The sequence below is a fragment of the Thunnus thynnus genome, chromosome 20 (genome assembly GCF_963924715.1).
Source record: "Thunnus thynnus chromosome 20, fThuThy2.1, whole genome shotgun sequence".
NCBI classification, from domain to species: Eukaryota; Metazoa; Chordata; class Actinopteri; order Scombriformes; family Scombridae; genus Thunnus; species Thunnus thynnus.
The window spans coordinates 17832158-17845521 of NC_089536.1; the positions used below are offsets into that span (position 1 = coordinate 17832158).

At 45.4% G+C, this 13364-nt stretch overlaps 1 protein-coding gene across 9 annotated transcripts in view; it reads left to right on the plus strand.

Annotated features, from left to right (window-relative positions):
- Window positions 1–13364, plus strand: part of raraa (retinoic acid receptor, alpha a) — a 149324-nt gene that overhangs the window by 19385 nt on the left and 116575 nt on the right. The window contains exon 3 of one of the 9 annotated variants that reach the window (XM_067575785.1): window positions 12084–12212. The exons of the other annotated variants lie outside the window; for them this stretch is intronic. The gene's annotated coding sequence lies outside the window, so the exon portion shown is untranslated. The remainder of the gene's footprint in view (window positions 1–12083; window positions 12213–13364) is intronic. 9 annotated transcript variants of the gene reach the window in all.

Consider the following 13364-nt stretch of genomic DNA (forward strand, 5'->3'; position numbering starts at 1 on the left):
TTCCTGTGCAATGACACTTCTTATTCTCACCTCAAAGCTGGACAGCGTTGAATAATCAGCACTCGACACCTTTGTTGTTTGGCGAGACTCGGTTGTTTTTTGTCTTGCCACCATGCTACCGCAGGTTTCCTACTGTGTTTTTAGCTGTAGCAGCCTTAACAGCTTTACTTGTGTGGCTTTGCCAATTTCTTTTGAAACATTAATGCTGCTTAGACATTTGTTTTTCATGTTCTTTCATTATGATGAATTTGATTTTAGTGTTTGGTGTATTTACTTCCACGTTCTCATCAACGGATTCGATTTGTCACATTTGTCAAACCCCCCAAATTTAGAGAGTTATATTTGAGTGAACTACTTACAGCTCAGTTGACATTTTGTGCTGCTGAGCTCATTTGAACACATTTGAATAACAAGATATTCCGTGGCATCTTACTTCCTCACCATCAGCAGAATAACAGAAGTGGGCAGCTAGCACTGCTGCTCAATTAATTTGAGTTTTTTGGTCGTGAGTCTACACTCCACCCGCAGTGCAAAAATGGAAAAGTTTGACAAGGCAGCATTCAAACAAACGCAGCTAGTGCCTTTCCCCTGTGCATTCATTCACTCAGCCACCTTTCATTGTGTGAATAATGGGGACTCTCTTGCTGTACAGTGAAAGAGCAGTGAAATGCGCCAGCACGTGACAGGGAGTGGGCGCTGTCCCACCATCCAAGCTGACATAAATTGCTTCCTGTTTTTGCTTTCACCCCGTTCCCCCCTAACCCCAGCCTATTTCTTTCCATCCACGCTTCCATCTTTTGTTCTTCCCCTTTTTTTTTCTGTCTATCTCTTCCTCTGTCTCGCCATCCTGGGTCCCACGCCCCTTCTTGTGGCCTCGTCTGACCTCTGCTTCCTCCACTCACTCACACATTCGCACATTTCTCTATCTCCTACCAAGCACACTGACTGGACATCACACATATACACGCGTGGTATGAAGACAAACTGCCCATGTCCTTGAGATAACTGCAAGTGAACGACTCTTTCCTTACTGCACAGAAACAACCTTGTGGGTGGCCACAGCAATCAAGAGACTAACGCACTTGCTGACCTTGCTTGACAGCAGGGCTGCATATATTGTAGATGACTCAAGACATTACATCTATATGCCAGGCTGAGGCATTGTATCAATGTGCAAAAGTTATGCAGTCATTGTTTTGCTGGCAGTAATGGATCATATTTTGTCGTGATTCAAGGAAATGTTTGTGTGTGTTATTGGAAGTCAGAATGCCTTTTTGCATTAGTGAGAGAGTAATTTAGATTTAGCTCTTTTCCCACAAGTGCTTGACTTAATGCCCATGAGTTTACCAATCCTGTTAACTGTGTTTTTATGTGGTGGTGCTTGTTTTTACAATACCCATAATCCACAACATAACAAAGTGGCACTCGTAAAGCGTTGCTTTAATGAAACTATGCCTTTGTGCTTTTTATGTATTGTGTTTTGAGTAAATTGGTGTTAATCTGTTTAGGGTCATAAATTAAGCTTTTTGTTATAACTTGTTTTGTAAAGTTTGGTGCCCTCAAAGCTGGGTTTGGATCGTCTAGAGTGAGTGCCTGAGCTATGGAGTGTGTGTGTGAGTGCTGAAATTGATGACAAGACCTCCCTGGATTTGAGTGCTGCTACAAAGCATCACTCGATACTGTATGCAGTAAACCCCAGCCACTCTAGGCAAGAGGGCGTAGCTAACAGTACTGAGTAGTCTGCAGTTCCTCTTTGGGGCGCCTCCTGACAGGAACTTGGCAGCAAGGAAACATAAACAAATTCCCTGTGGTGGGCTGGCAGGCTGGGCGGCGCGGTTCCCCCCTGTTACCATACATGCACAGCACAGCGCAGCGCAGCGCAGCTCAGGCTAGCCCGCTCAGCTCAGCACCCGCAAGCTGTGAGAAATAGATCTTAAAGGGACAGGTGCCGCCTGTGTGCCTTAAAGGGGCGCAGGCCCACTCTGTATCCGCAGTCTGTTTTCCTTGTAGTCGTCACAGTTGCATAGGCCGACACGATTGCTTTCCACTGTATTGTTTCAGACTGACAGTGATGTGTGTTACTCGTGGTGCACTGACCTCTCTGAGGTTTCCAGCAACACCATTCAGAACGCTGCCTAGGGGAGGGAAATTGCTGCCAGGGGTCCCAAAATGGTTGTTTGTGCTGAGGTAGCAAAAAGCTTGAGCGATGATGATGTAACGATAGAAGTTCGGGAGACGGGAGGGAGGCCTTGCAGTCCAGTATGGAAGAAAGAAAGGGTGTGGTTGGCCAACTAGTCATAATACACACACGTTCTATATGCACATGCTCACACACACACATGTGCAATATTGCCACAACCAAAATACACATGCATGCCTGCACACATGCTTATTTATACATATGTATGTAGACTCTGCACTGCAGTTTTTTCTTTTTCTTTCTCCCTCTTTCTGTCTCGCTCTCCAAACACAGTGGTGTATTGTGCAGCCTGACCTGGTCTCTGTCCAAAGGCAAAGAGAACCCAGATTGCTGAAACAGAGGGCCCACTACCAACAGGCCAGCCAGGCTGTAGTTGTTATAGCCTGCTATGGCCTTCCAAACCAATGGGGACTGCTGGCTGAGCCCAGAAACTGTGTGTGTATGTGTGTGTGTGTGTGTGTGTGTGTTTGCACATATACATTCTTTTTGATCAGCTACAGAAAGGCTTTTTGGACAGCACTTGCAGGAGCCGACATGGCACCTCAGCGCAATTTCATAGGTGCTGGTAAAGGCATTTGCCTGACTTTTAATAGTTCTTCATCTCCACAACATCATCCAAAAGCACTATTTTCTACCACCCTTTGATGGCCAGTGGAGGTGGGTCGCAGAAAAGATGGCGATGACGAGCAGTAGGAGGAGACCCTTCTCACTAGGAGGATTAAATATGCTGCATAGTGAATCTCTTTTTCACTCTTTTTTTTCCTGGAGTGGTGATGGATGCAAGAACTAGCTCACAATCTGCCTCACTGGTTTCAGTCACCTGCCTGACTGGCTCATCCGTGTGTACTTTCATGTGTTAAGCACCTGTATGTGTGGCATAGTTTATTATGTATAGCACACTTTTAACAGACAGGGTTCTCTCTATTTACATATGTTGAGTGTTTATTTTTGATAATGGATGCTTTTTTAGATACATAGCATTTTGAGAGTACACAGATCCTTTTGAAAAATTAACACATTAATACTACCCAGCTAATCTAGATACAGGTTGTGGTTGGCTCAAGCTGTATTCATTTCCTTAGGTGGAGGTAGCAGAAGGGTGGAAGGAGGAGTGGAAGAAGAGAAGGAGGTGACAGAAAGTCTTAGGATCAAGCTGTTCCACTGACAGAGCACAGCACAGGCAGCTCTGGTGACACTGCAGTGCACAGGAGGGAGGCAAGGAGAGAGAGAGCGAGAAACTGTGGAAGAAAGAGGAGAAGGAAATTGAGGAGAAGATAGCAACAAAAATGAGCGAGAGAGACAGAGAGAATCTTCCCCCACAGGAAGATTGTAGATGAGGACACTGAAAATGGAAGATTGAGAGAAGGAGACAAGGATGCACGCTCCTCGTGTGGCAGCGGGTCTCTTGGGATGCCATTAGCTTGTGCGTGTGTTTGTGTGTGTGCACGTTAGCGAGCAAGTGCACGCACAGTACGTGACGTTCTCCATTTAACTAGGGCTTTTCTTCCTACACGCACATGTCTATGTTTCTGTTGTGTGTATGTGTGTTCAGCACTCATGTGGAGTAAAACCTCCCACTGATGAGGTAAAAAAGACAGCATCGAGGGCCCCAGATGTATCTCCACCTCCCCCCCCCACACACACACACACCTCCTCTCCTAGGTCCCAGTAGGCACATCTCTGTAATGGTCCCCTATTGATCCTGAGGCCTCCTTGTCCACACTCAATGCCCATCGATCGGCACCTCGCAAAGAGTCTCAAAGGGCTGCTTCACATCCTGTGGCTCACCGTGTGTGTGGTGTGTGCAAGTGTGTAAAACAGCTCTCGCTTATATTTAAGAAAAGAAACCTGTGTCTGCATGTCTGCGTATGCATATATACATCTTCGCGTGTGTGTTGGAATGTGAGTCTCCGTACCTTTCAGACAACCTTCCTGTACATTAAAGTAGCCCGAGACCTTCACTGAAATTGCCCTGTTGCACCATGAAGTGAAGGCCTTCCTCTCATTAAACCATGAACCAGGCAGGCCTCCACATCTAAAACCTCGCAGCATAAAGACATAAACACCCAACATTAAAAGACTCGCTCAACCACTCTGCAGTCTCCCACAAGACAGACAAGACAGAAAAAAAAAAAGAAAAGACTCCCTCGCTTCCCATGTCAGAAAAAAAAAAGCCTGATTAATCAGTCAAGCCACATGAAAACTTTGCTTGTTATTGTTGCTGCTTGATTTATTAAAGGCCTGGATCTGGGTCAAGCATCCCCCCCTCCTCTCCGTCTCTCCTCTCTTCCTTCTTTTTTACCCTCTCTGCCTTTTTTTCTCCACCTAAATAAGGGCCCACCCCCCACGTCTCTTCCCTTTGTCTCTCATCTGGTTTTCTGTTTTTGTTAAAGGACAGTTGATTAATGGTGCCACAGACAAAGCCCGCAGTCTGCTCTCAGCCCGGCCTCAGATAGGGCTCCGCTCTAGGTAAACCAAAACACATGTGCTCTGGACAGCCACTGGGAACCCCTCAGGAGAGAGAGAGAGAGAATGAGAAAGAGAGAAGAAATTAACGACGGTAGTCGCTGATGTATTATATACGTTGATATAGGGTCCTTCCTGCACTGGAAAATGTGCAGAAAAAGGAAAAGGAGGAAGGATGAAGGAGTTGTATATAATATTTACAGAGCTGGGCGGACATGCTCAGGGTGTGGGAGTTTATATTGCCTGTGGTTACCTAAAATTTAGTCCCATATGTGTTTAATATAACCTTATAATTCTGCTCGGGCTCATTTTGCCACATATTTACTGATTTAAAAGTAGAGTATTAGAGACATTTCAACACCTGAGTATTGTTGCTTGCCTGCAGGCTCCACAGGAATGAGTCTTGTGCCATTGAGATTCTTGTCGGAGAGAATTGCCTTATTGAATGATAAAGGAGCATATTATCTCTTACTGCACTGAGAGCTTTATTGTCAAGTGTCTTCATAATGGTAGGGTTTGACACTCATGTCATACTTAACCGCTACACACATGTCTCTCTGTGTGTGTGTGTGTGTATTTATGTTTTTATGTAGCCTTGACATGGTCTAATTGGCTGTGCTTGCTGCCTAAGGTAAACATGTCTTCTCAGGAATTATTACCCAGAAGGTGTATTAGCTAATAACAATTATGTGTTCAGTTATGCTATATGGCACTAATCTACTGAACCATTCAACTCTACTTCAATTCAGAGCCAAACCCCTTCATGTAACAATAAGCACATATAGACAGAATGTTTAATATGTTGATGATCTGTCCCTTTTAATGTCTCTTTGCTCTTAACAGGGACATAGTGTGCAGACATGACGATAGTGTATAACTCTGTACATTCACTATAGACTGTAAAAAAATAATGGACGTAGCCTCGGTGATGTCATGCATCGTTTTCTGGACTTCCGTTTTGAACCCTCGAGTTTGACATTGTGACCATTGCCATCTTGGATTTTTAGAGCCAGAAGTGACCATATTTGGATGACAGTGTGGAGCTAACCCTAACGCTAGCTGCTAGCTTGGTTAGCACGGTGCATTTACAGTCTATGGTTAAATGTGGTGACGCTAATACTAGTTTTCACTAGTGAAAAACAGCTTAACTTTCCTGAAATGAAAACACACTGAAATAGCGATGGCTACACCTGTACTCTGTGAATCTGGGGTCACGCCATGGTTACGGTACCTAACCAACGTTGTTGCTGTGGTAGCGACTTGTCAATCACAACAAAAGTCATGCCCTAAAGCATACCCTGCTTTATCGTCTGTTTTATTCTAAATGGGACCATAATTTACAAAATGAACATGATGCTGTATTGAAGAAGACTTGATACTATTGATTGAGACCATAAACTCATTAGGAAACTGTTTACTGAGGTGATAAATCAAGACTTCTTTTCTGAGACAGTGGAGTCGCCCCCTGCTGGCCATTAGAGCGAGTGTAGATTTAAGTCACTTCCGCATTGGCCTCACTTTTCAGATCCGGAGATATTCACTTGACATCCTCCAAAGATTGAGAAGTGTTTACTGTCTGATTTATCTTTACACTTTAGAAAGAAAGAATTAAAAACAAAACACATTAAAAGTATTATGAAGTGGCCACTAATACCTAAATCTCACTCTAATCTCACTAATTTATAACATGGCAAAATGTTAAAAATATTAAGTTCTAATCTCATGGTGATGTCTTCAAATTGCCTGTTTTGACCAACTAACTTGACAATCCCTTAAAGTTTCCAGTTTACAATGAAATAAAACAGATAAAACCAGGCAACAAGATGCATTTGTGTAGGTGGAACTAGAGAATTTGGTATTTTTAATTAAATGATTAACTTGAATGTCCCTTTTTTCCTCTCAACCTGCATATTCGTAGTGTTAAACCAACAGTGCCACCACCCAGCCTGCAATATATGGGCCAAAGTAAGCAGGGATTGAGTGTTGGTTGGGAGGCAGAGAGATCCAGGAGGAGTCTAGCTGGTCAGCAAGGTCACATCCAACAGCAACACCACCAGCACTTTGCGAAATCTTGCACACCCAGAGGAAGGATGCAGCTCTCTTGACGAGTCTGTTGCAGTCATCCACTGCCTCTCACCCAGACAATATGTGCCTGCCAGCTTCCTGTCTTTCCCTGCTCACCCACTCCATGATCCCGATGCCTTCCTCTGGGTCTATGAGGGATTAGCAGTGGCATGTGGACAGTCAAAAGAGGAGGCAGGCAGAGAGCAGCCAAGCAGTGACTGTAGCCCTCAAGCTACACTGCAGAGCTAGTAGAAAACCATACTCCATATCAGTTGGTCTCATTGTTGGTCTGGACGCATAAGAGAGAAGTACTGGTTAGATTGGTGACCCATGCACTTCCAGTACAGCTATCCATTGACGGAGGAATGGTCAAATAGTTTCTGTGCAAAGCCTCTCTCCTGATTAGGCATAGTTGTTCTGTCTCCTGTAGTTCAAATCCCTGAAGCTTTGACACAGATTGGTGCGATTTCAAAGGCTGATGAGAAAATGCACAGGGGACTGTTCACAATAGGCAGGGTGATTGGGATTTGCTGCGAATTGGGACTGAGGTGGGTGTGTTCCTCTTAAAATAAAGGGAGCTGCATTGCCGGCAGGCCTCAAGCAGTCCAGGAGTGGGAGAGTATTTTTTTGCAATTCTGCACATGAAGAGTGGACTGAACCGCAGTGATCACTTATATTTCCTTCTTGGTACCATACTGACAAAAGGAAAAAAATGTGTCCCATGCCCCAGCTCCATATGCAATAAACTTGTGGTCAAAAATCAGCTGTGTGTAGAAACCAGCTGAATCAGAATGCGTTGGAGTGTGCGAAACATGTTTTCCCCCTTTATTTCTCATTCTGCTTTATGTGGTCACCACCCCACTGAAGTTTGATGTGCCTTACGTCTCCATTAAACGCAAGACTGACGTTGTCATTGGGCGTTGCAGCGGACAGAGGACAGACTGAAGTGTGCGGTGAATCCAAGATTCAGCACACATCCTCTATAACTACAGCGATGTTTGTGGTTTTAGTATATGTGACATGTCACTTGTTGACACTCTAACCTGCTGCTGGGCCTAAGCACTGTAGTCCAAACATGCATGGTTGTCTGCTCTGATGAGCATGGAGTCAAGTGGCTCATCTTCACTTTATTAGACTCAGCGCTTGTTAATAATTCATGCCCCGCTTTCCCTGGAAGTAAAACCAAAGGCTCAGCTGCGCCTGTCTGTCCGTATTCGTTGTCGCTGGACATTTAAGCCTTTCATTTTGGACTACGAGTTATTTACTCACTTACCCCTCCCCACCCACCCGCCACCCCCCAACCTGCATTGTGCACCTGCCTGGATGAGCAGATGATGCTATAGTGCCAGAGGCAGAGGTAGAGCAGTTTTGGTGCAAATATATATTTATTTTTGTTGTTGTTAGCTTGTTTTTTTCCATCATTACCCTCCTCCTTTACTGTTACTCAAAGATAATGTGTGCCTAGTACCCAATGTACTGTTTCTCTCTCCATCTATCCCCAGGGAGTGCCTGTTCTCTTTATTTTAGTTTTTTTTTTCTCTCTTCTCCCTGCTCATCATCTCTTGTTGCACTATGGTGTCAGATTTAGTTATGTATGCACCCCATGTCTTTGATCCCCACTGCACTCCTGTGTTGTGTACATTGCATAACCACCTGCTGCTAAGCCTAGAGATAGACCTCAACTCTCTCTCTTTCTCTCGTTTCTCTCTCTCTCATTCTTCTTTTTCTGACACCCCCCTCATCTTACTCTTCCTTCTTTGGCAGCAATCCAGGTCATCACTCCTTTCCTCCAAGCCCAAACCTTGAAAGTTGGAGCAGTTGGTCTCCTTGCCACTTGTAGTTTCTGCCTCCGTATTTGTCTTTTTCTTCTCCATTCTTGCTATCGTCGTTCCACTCCTCTATTTTCCTATCCTTTTCTCCTCTCCCTACTCATCTGCCTCTCCCTGCCTCCTGCTCTCCACTCTCCCAGTGGTCTCATTAGACATGAAGGAGGCTGTCTGGTGTGTATGTGTGTATGTGTGTGTGTGTGTGTGTGTGTATGTGTGTTCTCTTAGGCAAAGTCTCACTTGACTGAGCATGCCACTTGCACTAGCGGGGGCCTGGGCTCCATTATTACTGCAAAGCTGTCACAAACAGTATATAAAGTAGCCTCCTGTTGCCGAGTTGTGGGTGAACAGTCTCTTCACAACAGCAGCTACCGCTGTTCAGCCTTCCCTGCACTACAGTGAAGCAGCGGTTGCCATGTTTGTAGAAACCAACATGCACCTACACAGATATATAGACAATATAAACAGAAATGTTCTATATATATGCACATGCATGACATGGGTATAATTTTGCCAGCACATGCTGCTCCTGACACTCAAAGCCACATACCAAACACATCTGTCTCTTCTCTATAATGACACCCCACCTATGTGGTCCAACCTGTGGGATGTCTGATGCCCCTCTGTCTTCCTCTCTACTGAGTGAGTGAGTGATTGTGTGTGTGTATGTGTGTGTGTGTGTGTGTGTGTGTCCACCACTGTTTTGCTAGTGTCCAGTTACAGGGATGGGGCCGTGTGCAGGAATGGGCCCCCTCTGCTGCCTCGCTGTCAGGCCTGACCCCGACAGGTCAACGTCCATTACCACATGAAACCTAAATGTCAAGCACGGCCCCCCTGCTATAGCCATTTGTCTTTCTCTGTGGGTCAGTCGGCCTGTACAAACGCACACACACACACAACCTGAAGCCCATGTACAGACATCCTCCACAACAAGAGAAATGTATATTATCTTAGAGATTACAGGATGTATGGATATATTTGAACATATACTTAGCATGTTGCATTAAAGCATAAATGAATAGCAACAGGGGATCCATCTGTCGATATTCATTTCGTCCAACAAGTTTGACATTATCAGTTCTGTTGACTGATTGGACCCAGCTGTTAGCCAACAGTTGTTTAGCTTTAGCTTATCTGTGAGTGGACTGACTAACCCTTGGTGCTGATTATGTCCAGAAAGTCAGTGGACAGACACAGAAAGAGTTATAATGTAGATGCAGTGCTTTTTTTCACTTTGAAAAATGCACTTTGAAAAAAAAAAACCTTTTAGAGTTGTTTTTTCTCTGTTTACTGACAGTTAAATAAGATTTGTCCTTGTGAAGCATTGAAGAGAAAAAAAGACATCCTTTACATTCCTTACTTTAGCAATCTCCTTTGTCTCTTGATCTTTATGATACAACGTCACATCATGAGAACAATCCCTGAAGTATCACCTATTCAAACATTTACCCTGTTTGAAGTTTGTTTTCTTAAGCCTTTATTTATTCAGGGAAGCTTCACTGAGAAGAAGCCTCTCTTGTGCAGGAACGCCCTGATCACATTCACACAGTTACACACATTCATACCTGGAAGCCGCCCAGTACAACCACAGTCTGATCTGCCGGCCGCTGAGCAGCTCCACTGGAGCAGTTAGGGTTAAAGGCCTTGCTCAAGGGCACTTCAGTGATGGTAACGATGGAGGACGCTGTTGCCTTTGAGGCGATAAAGCATGGAAAACATCTTGAGAAACTTAATGCACCCTCATTTGCTCCCACTCACCTCATGCAATAAGTCCTGTTCACTCCTCTCTCCACCAGTTGAGGTGGAAAAAGCATTTTTTTCCTCCTGTGTTAAACAACCTGAACCACTATACAGTGATGAGCCCCAGCAGCTATTATCAGAAAGTGTACCGGCCAACTCCATCACTTGTTCCCCACATTACTGAGCAACAGCCATCCATTTTAATAGATAAAGGACAGAGAGACCCTGCATCTGGGAGTGTGTGTTATGAAAGCTACACACACACACACACACATGCAGATATATAAACACACAACTTGTTTACAGGAAGCTGTCAGCCATGTGTCCTTATGATAAATAAACAGGGAAGCATCTCCTTTTTAATGATGGCATATGCGGGCCTGCGCGCCGAATATTGATGCAAAGATTGAAAGCGTTCTCAAGGGCCTCTCCAACATGACGCATGGCTCTCGCTCTGTATTTTTTCTCTCCTGCCCTTCATTTTTACCCCCCCCCCCCCCGCGCCCCTCTCCATCTCCCGCCCCTCTCGGCTCTCCTTTTATTTATCTAAGACAGCGGCTTGTGCAGGGGTTTGTAGACGTGAGAGATGCCATAAACACATTTATCAAAGAGAAGGGGGGGGGGGGGGGCTGCCAATAGGGAAAACATCAGTAACATGAATGAAAAGAATGTGATAATAAAAACAGAGGGAATCGCATAATAATGAGAAAAAAAAAGAATGTAAACTGAGTACCTTGGGGATAGCAGGGGGCATCCAATAGGGAACAGGTTGTTTTTGAGTTTTCACAAACCTGAAGCTCGTCACCTGCTACCGGTGGCAGCTCAGGATAACACAACGACGACGCCACCTGCATCAGCAGTCTGCCCGTGTTGCGCAGAAGGTGCCGTACCCCTCGCTTTGGTAAATGTTTCATTGTTTACGCCGTCTCCGTCTCTCCTTCTTCTCCATCTCTCCATCCTATATACATAGTGGTGAGTGCGCTCAGACACTGGCAAGCTTTTTGTGTTGTTTCAGCGTTAGTCAAGCGTTTGATGTCTGTCTCAATTGTTGTTCATTGGCCTCTCTGGGCCGAGATCACAAGCGGCATTTATTAATCTGCAGGTTCAGGCTCACAGCTGAGGGACGGCTACCAGCAGGTCCCCCACATGCTTTTTTTTTTTTTTTTTTTTCCTTCAGCGGTTTAACGCTATATGCTGCCCCCCCCCCCCTTTTTGACTATTAGCAATTGACCTACTTTATGAGTCTAAACTTAGCTGCACTCTACCCGAGGCAAAGGAGTGAGTTGATCGTTTTACTGGTGGTGGTGGTGGGGGGGGGGGGGGGGGGGGGGGTCAGAGCGTTATCTGTGCTCCACAAAGACAAAGGGTTAATTGATGCATGCTTGTGTCACTGTGCTGATTGCTCGCTTTTTTGCCTTGTTAGCTTTTTTAAGCTGCTGTTTAACCCCATTATCTGATTACTTTATATGTGTAGGGTTAGGGACTATTTTTGTGTGTGTGTGTGTGTGTGGGGGGGAGTCGTAGTTGCCTCACAAAGATGAAGAGCTCTCTCTTTACCTAAGGGGGATGGGGTTTGACAGTACTGTAGCGCCCCCCCCACCCACCCTCCATCCTTCTATCAAAGCCCCCCACTCGCCTCACCCACCATCCCCCTACTGCTGATAAATGTGTTTTTCTTAAAGGAAGGAGGTGGTTGGTTGAGAGGAGTCTCTTTTAATGTAGCTTTTTTTTCTGTATGTGTGTGTGTGTGTGTGTGTGTGTGTGTGTGTGCGTGCGTCTTGCTGCAGTGCAGGGCCGTGCAGCAGGGCTTCAGGCAGGCAGACTCGGAGGCAGGCCCACAACCTCGACCCCAGCATCATTTGTTTGGACGAGGGCCGTCAGCGCCTGTCGCGCGGCCCATGATGAAGTGTCAGTCGGTAATTGTCCCCGCGAAGCATCCACATCTCAGGGGGTGATGGGGGGGGGGGGGGGGGAGCCAGGGAGGATGGGGGAGGCAGGGAGCTGACAGAGAGAGAAATGACACCCTGGGTTCCTCCTATTCTCTCTCTCTTTCTCTCTCTCTCTCTCTGTCGGTGCTTTTCACTCCCCCTTTCTCTAGGTTTTCTCTCCAGTCTTCCTACAGATGGACCTCATATGAAGGTTACTATGTGCCTGACTCAGACCAGTGGCTCATGGAGCTTCAACTAGGGCCCAGTGGCAACAAAATGTTGTGTCTCTCCTGCACATTTGTGCGTGTGTGTGTGTATAAATTTGCTCAGAGTAGTCTTTTCAGTCCTTCTCTGGCTCTGTGGATGCCCATTATCAATAGACAGCATGTTTAAACCTTGCATATTGTCCTTCCTCTATTATCCATCAACCACTCCACCTCCTCATTCAATCTTCCATTATTTTTGTCTCCTATTCCCCACATCCCAATTTTCTCTTGTGCCTTGTACTAAAAATGGCCTATTTATTTTGGTAAGAGTCTCTTGAAACCTTTTTGGCCCAAACAGCGGCTGCTAGTTCTTGCCTGATCTTCTTGAAAATACACATATATTTTTTTCCAGTCCTGGTCGTTTTGGTAATTAGATTTCGCACGGGGCTTATATTGATCGAACAATGTCTCTATGTAATGAAAAGCTTTTACAGGTCGCACAGCAGCTATTTATAGTGCGATCCATAATGCGTTGCCGTACGACGGGGGCTCTAATGCACATCGCCCAGGCTCCTGTGCATAAATCGCCAGCAGAGGTATGAAGTCAGAGCCCAATGTAAGTAATTCTATGATGGAGGAGCAGGGGGTCGAAAAGACGGGGAGGAGAGGAGAAAAGAGAGATGGAGTAGAAGGAAAGATTAAAGAACAGACAAAGTATCAGGTGAAAGAAGAAGGAAGAGAGAGGGGAAATATGGAAAAATAGCAAGGAGGAGAGAGGATCCAACACGGAAAAGAAGAATAGAAGATGAATGCTGAAAGGTGGGGAGGGCAGGAAATGGAGATACGGAAAGAGACGAGGCCAAGAGGCGAGCATATGAAGGAAACCACCTTGAGATATGAGTCCTTTATTTTCCAGCTTCCTCATTCCTCTATA